Source organism: Pogona vitticeps, chromosome 4 (genome assembly GCF_051106095.1).
Source record: "Pogona vitticeps strain Pit_001003342236 chromosome 4, PviZW2.1, whole genome shotgun sequence".
NCBI classification, from domain to species: Eukaryota; Metazoa; Chordata; class Lepidosauria; order Squamata; family Agamidae; genus Pogona; species Pogona vitticeps.
The window spans coordinates 34,988,273-35,001,710 of record NC_135786.1 but is presented as its reverse complement, the minus strand read 5'-3'; the positions used below and the strand labels follow the sequence as shown (position 1 = coordinate 35,001,710).

At 41.4% G+C, this 13,438-nt stretch overlaps 1 long non-coding RNA gene across 2 annotated transcripts in view; it reads left to right on the top strand.

Moving 5' to 3' along the window:
* The first annotated feature begins 8,260 nt into the window (after nt 1–8,260).
* Nucleotides 8,261–13,438, top strand: part of LOC110073342 (uncharacterized) — an 80,191-nt gene continuing 75,013 nt past the window's right edge. For both annotated transcript variants that reach the window (XR_013545063.1, XR_002299563.3), the window contains exons 1-2: nt 8,261–8,421; nt 13,043–13,162. This is a non-coding gene — a long non-coding RNA (uncharacterized LOC110073342). The remainder of the gene's footprint in view (nt 8,422–13,042; nt 13,163–13,438) is intronic.

Here is a 13,438-nt window from a genome sequence, read left to right as displayed (position 1 = left end):
CAACCCAACAGGACAATGGAACAGTCTGAGACCCAGAGCTGACGGAACAATTTAGTCATTCCTTACAGAGTGGATGTGTCAGAAAAGCTCAAAAGGATTTTTGGTAAACACCACATATCCATGCACTTCAAACCCACAAACACACTAAGCCTGAGACCGGACACCAGAACACAACAGGAGCAATATAGTATATGTGGTTGAATGTGAAGAGGAGTGTTCAGAGCTCCACATTGGAGAAACAAAACAACCATTAAACAGGAGAATGGCCCAAAACAGGAGGGGCAATGGCTCAGGACCACAGTCAGCAGTGTTCCTTCATTTGAAGGACAAAGGTCACTCATTTGATGACTAAGATGTATTCATTTTGGATGAGAAGATAGGTGGTTTGAGAGAGGGGTCAGGAAAGTCATACATGTGCATATAAAAAATCCCTCACTCTACAGGGGTGGAGGCCTTAGATACAATCTGTCTCCTATTTTTCATGCTGCCCATTCATCCTTCCCCAGAAAGATCAGGGCCACACCCACCAGAAAGACCACTGTTAAGGACTGTTAACATGACAATAGGTGGTGAAAAACTGCTGAGGTGGGATTTTCACACCCACCCACCGTCATTTATCAGATTGTACTTCCATTGCTTATTGAGATCAGGGGGAAGTGAAAACCAACATGGAGGATAGATATATCAGGGGTCTCCTACCAACTCACCTCAGAGTTGGATAAGCTACTTGGATGAGTAGTGAAACGTTTCAGCCTGATAAGAAACAAGCCCAGTTGCCATGACTGAGCTTCCAGATAACCTCTCCTGGATGATTGAGAATCTCCACAGATATGAAGGAGAGATAATGATTTTTCTGCAAACTTTTGTCTTGTGCTTCTTCAGAAAGCAGTGATATTACCTTCTGCCTAACACGGATAGGGTAGAAATTCAATTGAGAATTCTTTCCACAGTGTTGGATTGTAGTCTAATAATAGTCTAATAATCGTTATTGTTAATGATAAACTGAAAGAACAAAATTGTTTTAAACAGTAAGAGAGCCTTCTCAGGTCGTGGAACTCCCACTAGAGGCTAGGCTAGGTTCCTACCTCTAGTCCTTCATTAGCAAGTCCTTTTATCAAGCCAAAATATGTCTACTGACTGACAGCTTTTAATTGGTGATTGCTGCAGAGTTTTGAATTGCCGGTAAATTTTCTTTTTGTTATGCAATAGAAGTACAGAGACTCACAGAAGAGAATAGCTACAAGTTCCCCAGAGTCCATCCCAATCTCATAAACTGACACTTAAAGTCTCAGTGTCTCACTCTGGGATATTTGTAGGAGGAAAAAAAACACATTTCTTTACTTACAGTTGCTTGAAAATCACATTCTTGTGTATGCTGCTTTCTTTACTGTACTTGTAACCTCTATGAAATATTGGTTCAGCCCAAAGGGGTGGGTCTATGAAAGAGCAGGGCTTGAGAAAGAGATTTGAATCAGAAGGAGTGGGAGAACTGAAGAGGCCATCGCTGCTGTTTCCACTTAGACTGTTACTTTGCCAACTTGGTCTAGGCTTAATTCCTATATGTTTTTGTAGGGGTTATGTATGAATCCACATAGTGAATTCATGTACATGCAATTGAATTAATGTTTTATTCTAGGGTTTTAAAGACTCTGCATGTGGACCTGATTCTTCTGTGTTATGGATACCCAGCCCAGTTGAGGTAAATACTTTGGATTTTTGTCTGAATTTGAAATTCAAAAGGACACTTGAACTTTAAAATTCTACAAGCAACTTCTGTATTGGTGCTACTGCCCAGGACTTGGATGCACAAATTGTAGCATCCGATTGTTGTTATAATCACTTATGTTGTCTGTTATATAATTTTGAATAAGAAGAGACTCATTTTTTGTAGAGACTCATTTTTTGTGCAAAAAACGGTCTGAAACTCAACATCAAAAAAACTAAGATCATGGCCACTGGTCCCATCACCTCCTGGGAAATAGAAGGGGAAGATATGGAGGCAGTGTCAAATTTTATCTTCCTGGGCTCCATGATCACTGCAGATGGAGACAGCAGCCCTGAAATTAAAAGGCGCCTTCTTCTTGGGAGGAAAGCGATGACAAATCTGCACAGCATCTTGAAAAGCAGAGACATCACCTTGCCAACAAAAGTCAGAATAGTCAAAGCTATGGTTTTTCCTGTCGTGATGTATGGAAGTGAGAGCTGGACCATAAAGAAAGCAGACCGCCGAAGAATTGATGCCTTTGAATTGTGGTGCTGGAGGAGGCTCTTGAGAATCCCCTGGACTGCAAGGAGAACAAACCTATCAGTTCTAAAGGAAATCAACCCTGAGTGCTCACTGGAGGGACAGATCCTGAAGCTGAGGCTCCAGTACTTTGGCCATCTCATGAGAAGAGAAGATTCCCTGGAAAAGACCCTGATGTTGGGAAAGTGTGAAGGCAAGAGGAGAAGGGGACGACCGAGGATGAGATGGCTGGACAGTGTCTGTGAAGCAACCAACATGAACCTGACACAACTCCGGGAGGCAGTAGAAGACAGGAGGGCCTGGCGTGCTCTGGTCCATGGGGTCACGAAGAGTCGGACACGACTAAACGACTAAACAAACACAAAACATTTTTTGTAAAATTGTGTTTGCAAGATTCATCAACAGATATCCAAATAAACAAATAGCCCTACAGAACTTGAAAGCATTACACACTCTTAACCAACCTAACTGATCAACAGCAAAGTAAACTATTGCCTCCAACATAGGAAAGAGAAGGAACGAGAACTTTTAGCAGAGAGGTAGAGCTCTCTTTGAATTCAAAGACTGGAAGGAATGACCAGTTCATGCTGGATAGATAGTCAGCCTAGCCAAGAAAGGTAGAGCATAAACAGACATAATAGATGGCCTTCATGGTGACTGGTCCATTGCTCTGGAATTACTTTGATTGTCCTTCCATTGGCAAGCAAAGGCATTTTTATTCAGAGAGGCTTCTGACTTTTAAAATGACTTTGCTGAAGCAGTTTCAAACTAGTCTTTTTATTTGATTTGCTTCTAAACGGATAATAGAGCACCCTGTTAGAATTCCACAGGTTTGCTGTCTGAAGCTAATCCTATGGATTTGTATTCTCAAAAGGCTACATGCGTACTGGCCATGGGCTGCACAAACACCGAAACCCAAAATGTGGCATCAGAAGAGTTGCCCCACAAATTGTTTTAGCAAGGAACACTGCTTTGTGTGCCTATGTGTTGGCTACTGCAGTGGTTCTTAACCTTTGTTACTCGGATGCTTTTGAACTACAACTCCCAGAAACCCCAGTCAGGACAGCTGGTGGTGAAGGCTTCTGGGAGCTGCAGTCCAAAACTCCTGAGTAACCCAAGGTTAAGAACCAGTGGGCTACTGTACATAACAGTGTGGAAAGGCTGAAATGTGCATTTCATTTTTTTAAAAAAAATAAGTAGTGGTAATCCTGTTTAAGATTAATTCACACACTTTCAGAAACATCCTTGTATGTTCACAATTTTTCTTCCAGGGCTAGACAATTGGGACTGGGGGAATGGACCTCGTTCTTTCTCAAGGATCAATGAGTTTGAAGTGTTTCAGACCGTGACTGCATGATCAAATACTGTGGGATTTGCTGCACTTATCGTATGGGTTGATTTGAAGTACACTAGGACCTCTGTATCCATGGGGGATTGGTTCCAAGCCCACTCTCTGCAGATGCTGAAAAATGTAGATTATTTAAAAAAAATGCAAACAGTCTTTTAATAGTGAACACAATAAGGGTCTCTGCCTCCCTCTAGTGGCCAGGTCTGGTAATGAAATTGTGGAAATATATTTCTCTGGTGAATGCTATACATAGCATGATTTCTGGCTTCCTCTAGTGTCCGTTTCTGATAACTTCATCTTTAGAAATATTTATTTCTAGGATTAAAAAAATATTTTAAATATTTTCAGACTGTGGATAGCTGAATCAACAGATACTGATCTGGTGGGGCAAAGGGGTCTTAATTGTATTTTTTCTGATCAAATGAGAGAAAGGCTGATTTGAATTGGTTTGGCCCTTTTTGTTCCCAATGCCCTTTACCCCCCCTCTGCTGTTGGGGGGCTTCTATTTGAACAGCATGCTTATTAAAGCGAGAAGCACTGTGCTTTCAGCTGGTATAGATTCAGAAGAATCTAAAGTTCCTCGGAAAGCAGAAAATATCAGGTAGACTTATTTTGTGTAAGTACGTGTGTGTTTAAAATTAAGTGATAGCCTTATACTTAATGGAGTATCAAGGAAATGTTGTTAAATGCAAGTGATGTGAAATGCAAGGTGTCTTTTGCAAGATAGTGCTGGTGCTGGTTGTAGCAGTTTATACAACAGATTGTTCTTCTGTGGGGAGGGGAAGATGGAGCAGGAGGAAGAAGAATAACGGGATGTGTCACGTTCCTGTGGGTTACAACAGCCATAAACCAACTCACAGAATGCAGTCCAAGATCAGAGTCCAGAGTCAGATACACAGCATAGTCCAGAGTCAGAATCCAGAGTCAGGAACACAGTTCAAGGAGCATGGATGTAAGCCAGGGGTTTTAACTCATTGCTTCCACAGAAATTCTGGCTGACTAGGAGCTGTTTTAGAGTAAAACAGCTCCTTGAGCTGCTGGAAACCTTTCCATCCTCTTAATACTCAGGGCTAGTTGAACGGATATTTCTGTGGACAGCCTTTGAGCGACCCTCTGACCTTTTTGTCCTACGTCTTTCCCGAAGCCTGACCCAAAGCTTGTCTGCTGGGGAAGGAGAATCTGGAGGTGGTTCAGGTGTTTCTGATCTCTCAGAATTCTCTTCAGCCTCAGTTAACCCTTCTGGTTCCGGGTCTTCGGCTGCACTCATGACAGGATGTTGGGTAATCTGTCTTCTCTATCCCTGAGGACAATGGAATGGTAATCCAGGAGGACAAGAAGGTCAGCTAGAATGAAGGAGACATGCAAACTTCTTGGACAGTTCTGGAGCAGCCTTGGGATGCTGTGCAGGACAGTATCTGTGTTCTTAACTGACAGCCAAGTTTGGGAAAGTAATTTTCTGGACTACAACTCTGAATATTGCTAGGCTGGTTGGGGGAATCTGAGAACTGTAGTTGAAAAATTTTTTTTCGCAAGAACCAGCCGTCCTCATCTCAGATCAGGAAAAAAAATATGAAGATATTCCCTTTCCCCAGCACTCTGCTGACCCCCAGAATATTTCCAGTGTCTTCTAGTGTGCAGGAGTTACACACTCACTGCAGCTATACAGCTTCCTCCTAGATGGTGCTGTCTCCCTCATGCTGTAATAGAACACCACCACACAGCAAGTGATCTAGATCAGTGGGGCCATTTGCAGATGTGTGGGGATCCCTGTGTGTTCTAGATTGCAACTCTCAAGCTTCCTCCCCCCCTTTCAACACTGGAGATCATTCCTATTCACTGTTTATGCTTAGCTAGAGAAAAGCAGCAGTGCATGGCCTTTCCAGGCAGGCTGCCAGCAGACCTGTGCATATGAAAGCCAGCACTAGGGGTTTCTGTAACTAAGTTTGGAAGTTTCTTCTCCTGCTGAATCTACACATGGATTTCCTTAGTTACAAAACAGACGATTTCTCTCCTTTTTTCCCCTTAATACCACTCTTCAGAATACTTATTTCTCTTTAACAGCCACATGTTCAACACTATCCTATGGTATTGTGCCACTAAATATCAAAATATCACAACACAAAGACTACTAAGAAGCTAAATATAAAGACTACACAAAGAAGCTAAATACACTGGCAGTTGAACTCTCCCTTCAGCATTGGTAGTCATCTTGTCCCATAACTGATAAGGCAGGCCAGTACTGAGGGGCTGAAGAAATTGCATGGCATGTGCTGTTCTGTCCTCTCAACAGAGGAAAAGAGCTGGAGAGCTTACAGAGAACGGCTGGAAAGGTACGACAGCTCCTCTCCAGCCAGCTGCCTGAGGTTGCCTTGTCACTCTCCCCTTTAATAGGACCTTTTTGGAAATAAATGTAATTTGAAGGCAAACCTGGACCCAGACATTTTCCACCTGGATCCACCTCCCATCACCCCTGATACCTTTCTTGCTGTCATGAAACAAAAGATGGCAGTGGGGAGAAGGGGTAACAGAAGGAAGACACATGGGCATTTTTGTGTATCTCTGCTCCTGTTGTTCAGAGAAGGATAAGAATCTGCAGAGCTACCCCTGTTATTAAAGTCACCCATTCTTTGCTATAATTCCAGCTATAAATATGTGATTATATTTACACTACCCTGTAACGGGGTACTTAATCCAGTATTATTCGTTGCATGGTTGAAGAGATTAGTACCTTCTGTTTGCATGGCATCTAGTGGCACAATGTGGGAAAGAAAATCTTCCAGACTGTGTGTTCTTTGGCTCCCTTGTATATAACCCTGCAATCTAATGACCTGTTATCGTGTCTTCCTAGAAGGCCATTTGTGCTGTTGGAGCTTTTAAGTAGTGCTAATTGCTTGTTGTTTATAAGGCAATTAAATGATTATCAGTGTGCATTCATTTATTCTCTTGGGCTGGGAGAGGAAATGCTGACAATTTAGTGAGCTCAGTTTAGAAAATGAGCATTCTTGCAGGGTTTTCTGGGGCAGCCATGAGCTTAAATTAACATTGCTGAATCACAGAGCTCAGGACCATGCAAGGCAAAGAGTGCATCCATACATGCGTACCTTGTCATCAGGACAGCCAGACTGAAAGCAGAATCTTTGGCATTAGGAATGGGACTGTTTTATCTACCACACCTGAAGGCAGCAGGCAAGCTTAAGAGCCACAGGGCAGGCCACAGAGACCTTTTCTTCAGCAGTCCCTCACCATCTCATGCTTGTCAGCATTCCAGAAGTTGAAGGTAACTAGTTACAAGCCGGGGCAATGAAATATGTAGCTAACAGAAAGTTACTTTTTAGATGTAACGAGTAACAACAAATGGTTTTCAAAAGTTACCTCTAGAAATGTCTTAATGTACCCTTTAAACGTATCTTGACAAGAGTTTTTCATATTTTGTGCCATTCTAAAATGCAGTGGTTCCCAAACATTGGGCTTCCAGATGTTCTTTGACTACAACTCCCAGAAATCCTGGCCAGCTCAGCTAGTGGTGAAGGCTTCTGGGAGTTTTAGTTCAAGAATATCTGGGGACCCAAGGTTGGGAACCTCTGCTCTAATCTGTGCTAAATTACTATACAAGGGAGGCTGCAGGGCTGTTTTGACTTATTTTATCAATGAGAGCTGGCATGGTAGGGTGGACAGAGTGCTAGCTGAGGACTCAGGAGACCACATTCCTGCTCATTCATGGAAACTCACTGGGGAATGGCAATGGTAAAACCACTCCTTGAACATCTCACAAACCTTAAAAATCCAATTCTGGGTGCTGTCATTTGGAAGTAAGTTGACAGCACATTACCATTACTATTTTTGTAAATATTTCCAATGTGCAATATCAGAATAGGCTGTTAGGGGGAACCAGAGAGTACTGCCCTGCATTTTTCTTACTTTTTGCTTATAGAGTACAATATACAGTATTGTGCAACACAACAAATTAGTGCTCATTTGTAGCAATAGTAATAACAGCAATAGTTCCTTCTAAAATGTAACATTTAGAGCTGAGTGACTTCTGCTGTCTGAGGTATCTGTCTGACTTCACCACCACTTTGCACATGTGAAAATCTGTTACATGAGATAGCTGCCCAACTCTAACTATTGGTAACAATAGCCTTGCCTGATCAGCCCCACACCAAAGAAGATGTGGTGAATACTTTGAAACTAGAAGGTTCAGTTCTCTACATAAACTCTCTTTTCACTTTCACCTAGCATAAATCCTGGAAGCAAACAGATTTACAAATACCAGCCTTTAGTGGCAACTGGACTCAATTTACACATTTTTCGCCAAAGTGTTTTGGAGCAGAAATCACAAAGCCTTGCCTGTGGTCTTACAACAAGAGCACAAATAATCTTTCACAGACTTCCCTTTAGGCTGTGATGAGTTGTGAGCCTAACATGCCTTGGTGTAGTCACATGACTGAGTCCAACAACAAAATGGGTTGTAATACTATTTCCTATTTCTGCATGGTCATTATTTTTCTGTGGTTTCTTCATGAAGGCAAGAGCCGTTCCATGATGAGAAACGGTGCTGCCTCTGACACAGACAAATGACAAAGCATTTCCCCTAGCAACGCAGAGCAGATGAAAGCCATCAGATCATTTTCTTCTACATATTCAGTTCCTTCCTCCCCCCCATACTACTGTTGTCAACAGGAGAGCTAGATTCCAATTATCTGATTCAAGTGTTTCCAGTGAACTGTCATACACAGAAGCTAACAGCAGAATAACCTAGTTTTGTTCATGAACCAGTGAACAATAAAAATATGGATGTATTGCTTTGCTCAACCTTTCCTGCAAGGTGGTAAGTACAGGGCAGCCATTTCAAGTTTTTCTTCAAAGGAGAGACAGTGCTGTGTTTTAGAATATGTGAAAATCTATTTATTTGTACATGTATATGTTGTGACCAAATGACATGGAAGCAGCAATCAGCCTAGACAAGACATAATATTCTCAGGAGAGAAGCATCATGAATTCCCAGAATCCACTGAGTTCAAGACATTTTGTGGGTCTTGAAATAAGCTATCATTCTTAGCATTCAAGACAGTTCAGACTATAGCTTCCTTTCACATTCGTTTGATCCCTAAGAAACTGTTTACACCTGTCTGTGTTTTATTATTGCTAGCTACCTTGAGCAGCATTTTTGGCAGAAAGGTGGGATATAAATTTGTGAGATGAGCACTCCGGGGTAAAAGTGTACTAAAACTTTGGTAGCTGAGTGACTGCTTGTTGATGCTTTTGAATATTTTGCCCCTTAAGGTTCTGCTTATAGAAATCCTGCCTGGAGTTGTTTCATAGCATTAATCAGCTAGCAGTAACACCAGACTGATAGAAAAGGTAAAATTTATCACTTACCCAAACTATAGCTGAGTACAGTTGCCTTAAAACTATGGCAACTTCAATAGCTTCTTCGTAAACACAACCTTGCTCATTGCATTTGGGAGAATTGTCAGAATACTACTGGGGGAAAGAATTGAAAGCAGAGTTCAAGATGATAAAGGTCCAGTCTGGCTTCAAGAGAAATAAGAGTGACAACTCATAAACTTGTATTATTTCCATTTTAGTTCTCTAACAAGCCCCCACCCAACATTGTCCAGTAAAAAGCAGAATATTTTAGGGCTAAAGTACACATGATATTGGAGATCAGTGATCTGATTATTTCCTGGCATTATTTTTAAAAAAACTTTTGGAGTATGTGGATGTACAGTATGTGCAAATCCTCCCCCAGGAAGACCTTGGTTTGAATTGCCCTTTCTTGAAGCTGCTAGTAGTTTTGCAGGGGAAAAGGAAGGCACGTTTCTGTACTGTGCTGGAAGTAGTTTTTGAGTAGATGGTGTTCCGCCCTCTTTTGACCAGTTACCAGGAATTAGAATTCGAGAAATATAAAATAATCTTTTAATAGTAAAATGGGGAATCTCTGTGAGAAAAATGCAAGAGCTGAGTAAACAAAATATGTAAAAAACATAATGAACTTGTTTGGCCAAACAGTTCTGCCTACTAGACATATCACTGTGTTGTTTCCTTGTGTAGCACAGCTCCTGCTGCCCAAGAAGCTGGCAAAACCATGTGTCCTTCCACTTGGGAGCGAGGAGTGCAGAAAGCATCTCAGGCAGAAATCTATGCACATTTGCACACTGTCCTTGAAGTAAGCTCCATTGACAATGGTGGAACTTTCTTCTGTATAAACATGGATAGTTTGTGCTGCAAATAGTTAGAGCCTGACAATCAGTTCTTTGTCTCATTCAAATCTGCACATTTGTCCTTAAAAACATAGCCAACATACTTTCTCCAGTGCATTCAACAAATGTATGATAAGGAGAAACAAAAGTCTGCAGCTGACATGTTCCTGGCATGGAACTGCAGTGATGAGAAAACTTTCACCTGCTGAATATTTGTATGTCCTGCAAAAATAACTTTAAAGCCATCAGACCCGCCACCCCCAGTTAAAATAATACTCATAATACCAATTGACACCCTCCTGTTGGAAGTGTGTTTTGGGAGAATACGTATGACATGAATTTAGAAATCAAGGTACCTTTCAGCTACAGTGGTGAGATGGCCATGGATCTCAACAAAAACAACACTGTGAAAGGGGAATATTTTTAGATTTGTTGTATTTTGTTTCAACAGAATTGTTACTCTAAACACATGCCACTTAATTTCTAAATATTGCTGTCAATTTGAGCAGCTTAGCCAGTGGTTTGGAATGATGGGAGCTTGCACTCAACAACATCTGGAGAGCTACAAGTTGCTCATCTCTTTGTGTGTAGAGCACAGCTTCCTTTACTAAAACAATGAATGGCTTTTCTCTAGCCACTAGAGGTCATAGCATACCCTAAATAAAGAGAGCTTAAAATACTAATTAATCATTTACTCTTGCCTGAAAGAAACATCAGTTGCATGTACTCAGTCCCTAGCTGAGTGAATAAGTGTCCCTCATTTCACTAATTTGTTCTTGATAGTAAGTATTCTCCCCAGCTCTTATTTGGATCTCTAATTTGAGTGATGACTAAATGAGGTAAGGCTAGATCAAACTTTGCTGAGCAGCATCTGAAAACAGAATTCTGTGCAAATTTGCTCAGAAGAAGTTCAATAGCAGTTGCTCCCTGGAAAGCATCCTGTACTGTTCTTTACATTCATGGAAGACCAGCTGGCAGGGGAGGTATCTAGCAAGAAAGATGTGGTTCTGGAGGCACAATGAGGTTCCAGAGAAACAATGGGGGTGAGTGTTGTTCTCCCACCCATTCCTGGTTTGTTATTAGGGCCTTCATCTGCAGCATGTCTTCTCCTTATGAGTAGCATTAAGGATATTTAACATGCTCCCAGATGGGCACTTGCACTGCCAGCTGCGGGCTTCTATCTAGATATGCTACCATCTTGGTTCTTGGTTCCTTGGGTTAATCATGGAAAGCATGAAACAGGGAGATCCAACAAATCCAGGTGCTTTGGTTCTTCCAAACCTATAACCTCCCCAAGAAGGACATTGCTCCTGGTGCAGTGAGAGTCATCAGCACCTCCAGCTATCCTAGATCCAAACAACCATGAGGGCAAGTAACAAGCTCACTCTGATACTTGGATATCTCCTCCCTTTCTAGGGGTGTCCTTTTTAAGAAGGTGGTTGAATATGCTGCATATGTTGTTGTTTCAACTTTTGTACTGTCCTATGATGCTAGATAATTCTCTGGGTAGTTTGCAGTGTGATTATGCAAGGAACATCCCCCCCCCAGCTACCTGGATCTGTTGGGATCAAACTCAGGTTGTGAGCAGAGGCTTAACTGCAGTACTGCAGTTTAACCGCCGTGCCACAGGACTTCCATATAACTCCCCTTGTGCAGCCCAAAAACCTTCTCTAAAGAACTGGAAGATGCACCAGAGGGGGATTGCAGCATTATGGAAGACTGTGGTGTTGAGTCCTGATGCTACTGCTGGCATTGCTTTGGATTTAGCCCAATGAGACTTTTGACTAGATATAAATAAGACTGTACTCTTAACTATATATCCTTAGTGAAGTTTGAGCCTAAATAAAAAATCAGGCAAAGACACAATATGTGTAATAGAGATGGAGTAGACTTGTTCTTTGTCGGTCCAGAAGATGGAACCAGAATTTATAATAATATCATCATGTGCCATCAAATCAATTCTGATATATGGTGTCATATTCCAGGGTTTTCCAGGTAGAGAATAATGAGAAGCAGTTTACCATTCCCTTCTTTTAGGGGCATCCTGGGACCGTGCAGCTTGTCCAAGGCCACACAGGCTGGCTGTACTCCCAGGAGGCACAATGGAGAATCAAACTCCCAATCAATAGCTCTGCAGAGAGATACCTAAACCACTGAGCTATTCAGCCAGCTGAAACTAGAATTAGTGGGTGGAAATTGCAAGGATGCACATTTCAGCTAAATCTTTAGAAAAACTTCTTAATAATAAAATCTGTTCCACAGCAGAATATACTGCCTCTGGAGGTGAGGAGCTTTCTTTGCTAGATGACCTCGGATATCTCTTCTAACTTTGAAATACCTTGATTCTAGGGCTTACAAGAGAAAATCTAAAGACAACACTAAACCTGAAATCAAAACAGTGGGATAAAAGCAGTGAGATGAAAACAGTTTTCATCAGAAATTAAAAGCCTGGAAAAAACAAATTAAGAGCCCTTAGGTTTTGCTCTTTATTCTGCTCCATACTCTCCAGCTGGCCCATCTTCTGGTACCAATTCCTGGTGACACCTTATATCTATGTTGCTTCTTTTTTGCATTTCGAAGAGGCCCTGGGCTACTTTTTAAAATCTTGAGCAAGGCATGGGTGGGAGGAACCATGGTTGCCTCCTCTTCAATTGCACTGGATTTAATGGACGGCTTCCAGCTTCTGGGGAAGCAATGCTATACATTCGATTAAGCGTTAGGGATGCTCAAGGACATTTCAAAGAGGCCCAAACTGATTCTGGGATAACATACAGATCAGAAGGTAATTTTCCTCTAGACTTTGTGTATCACATTTTGTGGTGCCATTCTCTCTTTGGTACATAAACATGACAACATGTTTATAAAATGAACATTGTATGGTAAATTACATTTAGAAATGAATACATTTGGATGAAGTGCATAGAAATACAAGCATTTAAATACTACTTACATGCAGATTTTTGTTCGGATTGAAAAAAATTGTGAGTCTGTACAAGTCCCCCTCAAAGTCCTATTCTACTCCTACACTGTGCCATGGAAATGACCCTATATTCTCAAAAGCTGTTCTGTCAGTGCACAAGCTATGGCTGCTTTACTACTCTGATAAAGCTTTAAGTATGGCTGTGCTGATGGATCTCATGTCTGTGATTCAAGGCTCAGCTTAAATAAATATACAGAACCTTGTCATCAAAATGTTCCCCTTGCTTCCTTATGATTAATACAAGTATTTATACATTCCTTTTCTAGCCACCAGGACCCTCAAAACAAGTTGAATCAGCCAACGGGCCAAGTCTCCAATGGCAACTTTTTAATCAGCCAGTATAGACATGGGTCTAACAAGTGGTTGGCTACATTCTTTTAAGCAAGGTATGCACATTTTCACATCCAACAAACTGAAACTCATCCATCAATACTGGTTATATGGTTGCCTCAAGCAATTCGTCAGAAACTATCCTTGGTGTGGATTCCAAGCTGAAGTTAGTCTGAGTCATTTTGTCAGCAAACTGTTTCGAAAATTTACCACCCTGAGTTTTTGAAGGTTTCTGTTCAAAATTCTCTGGAGTCTAGAAGGTAATAGTTCCTCAGTGATTTAAAGAAAGTCCATTAGATGATATTGTGCTGACACTACCAGACAAGAAGAAC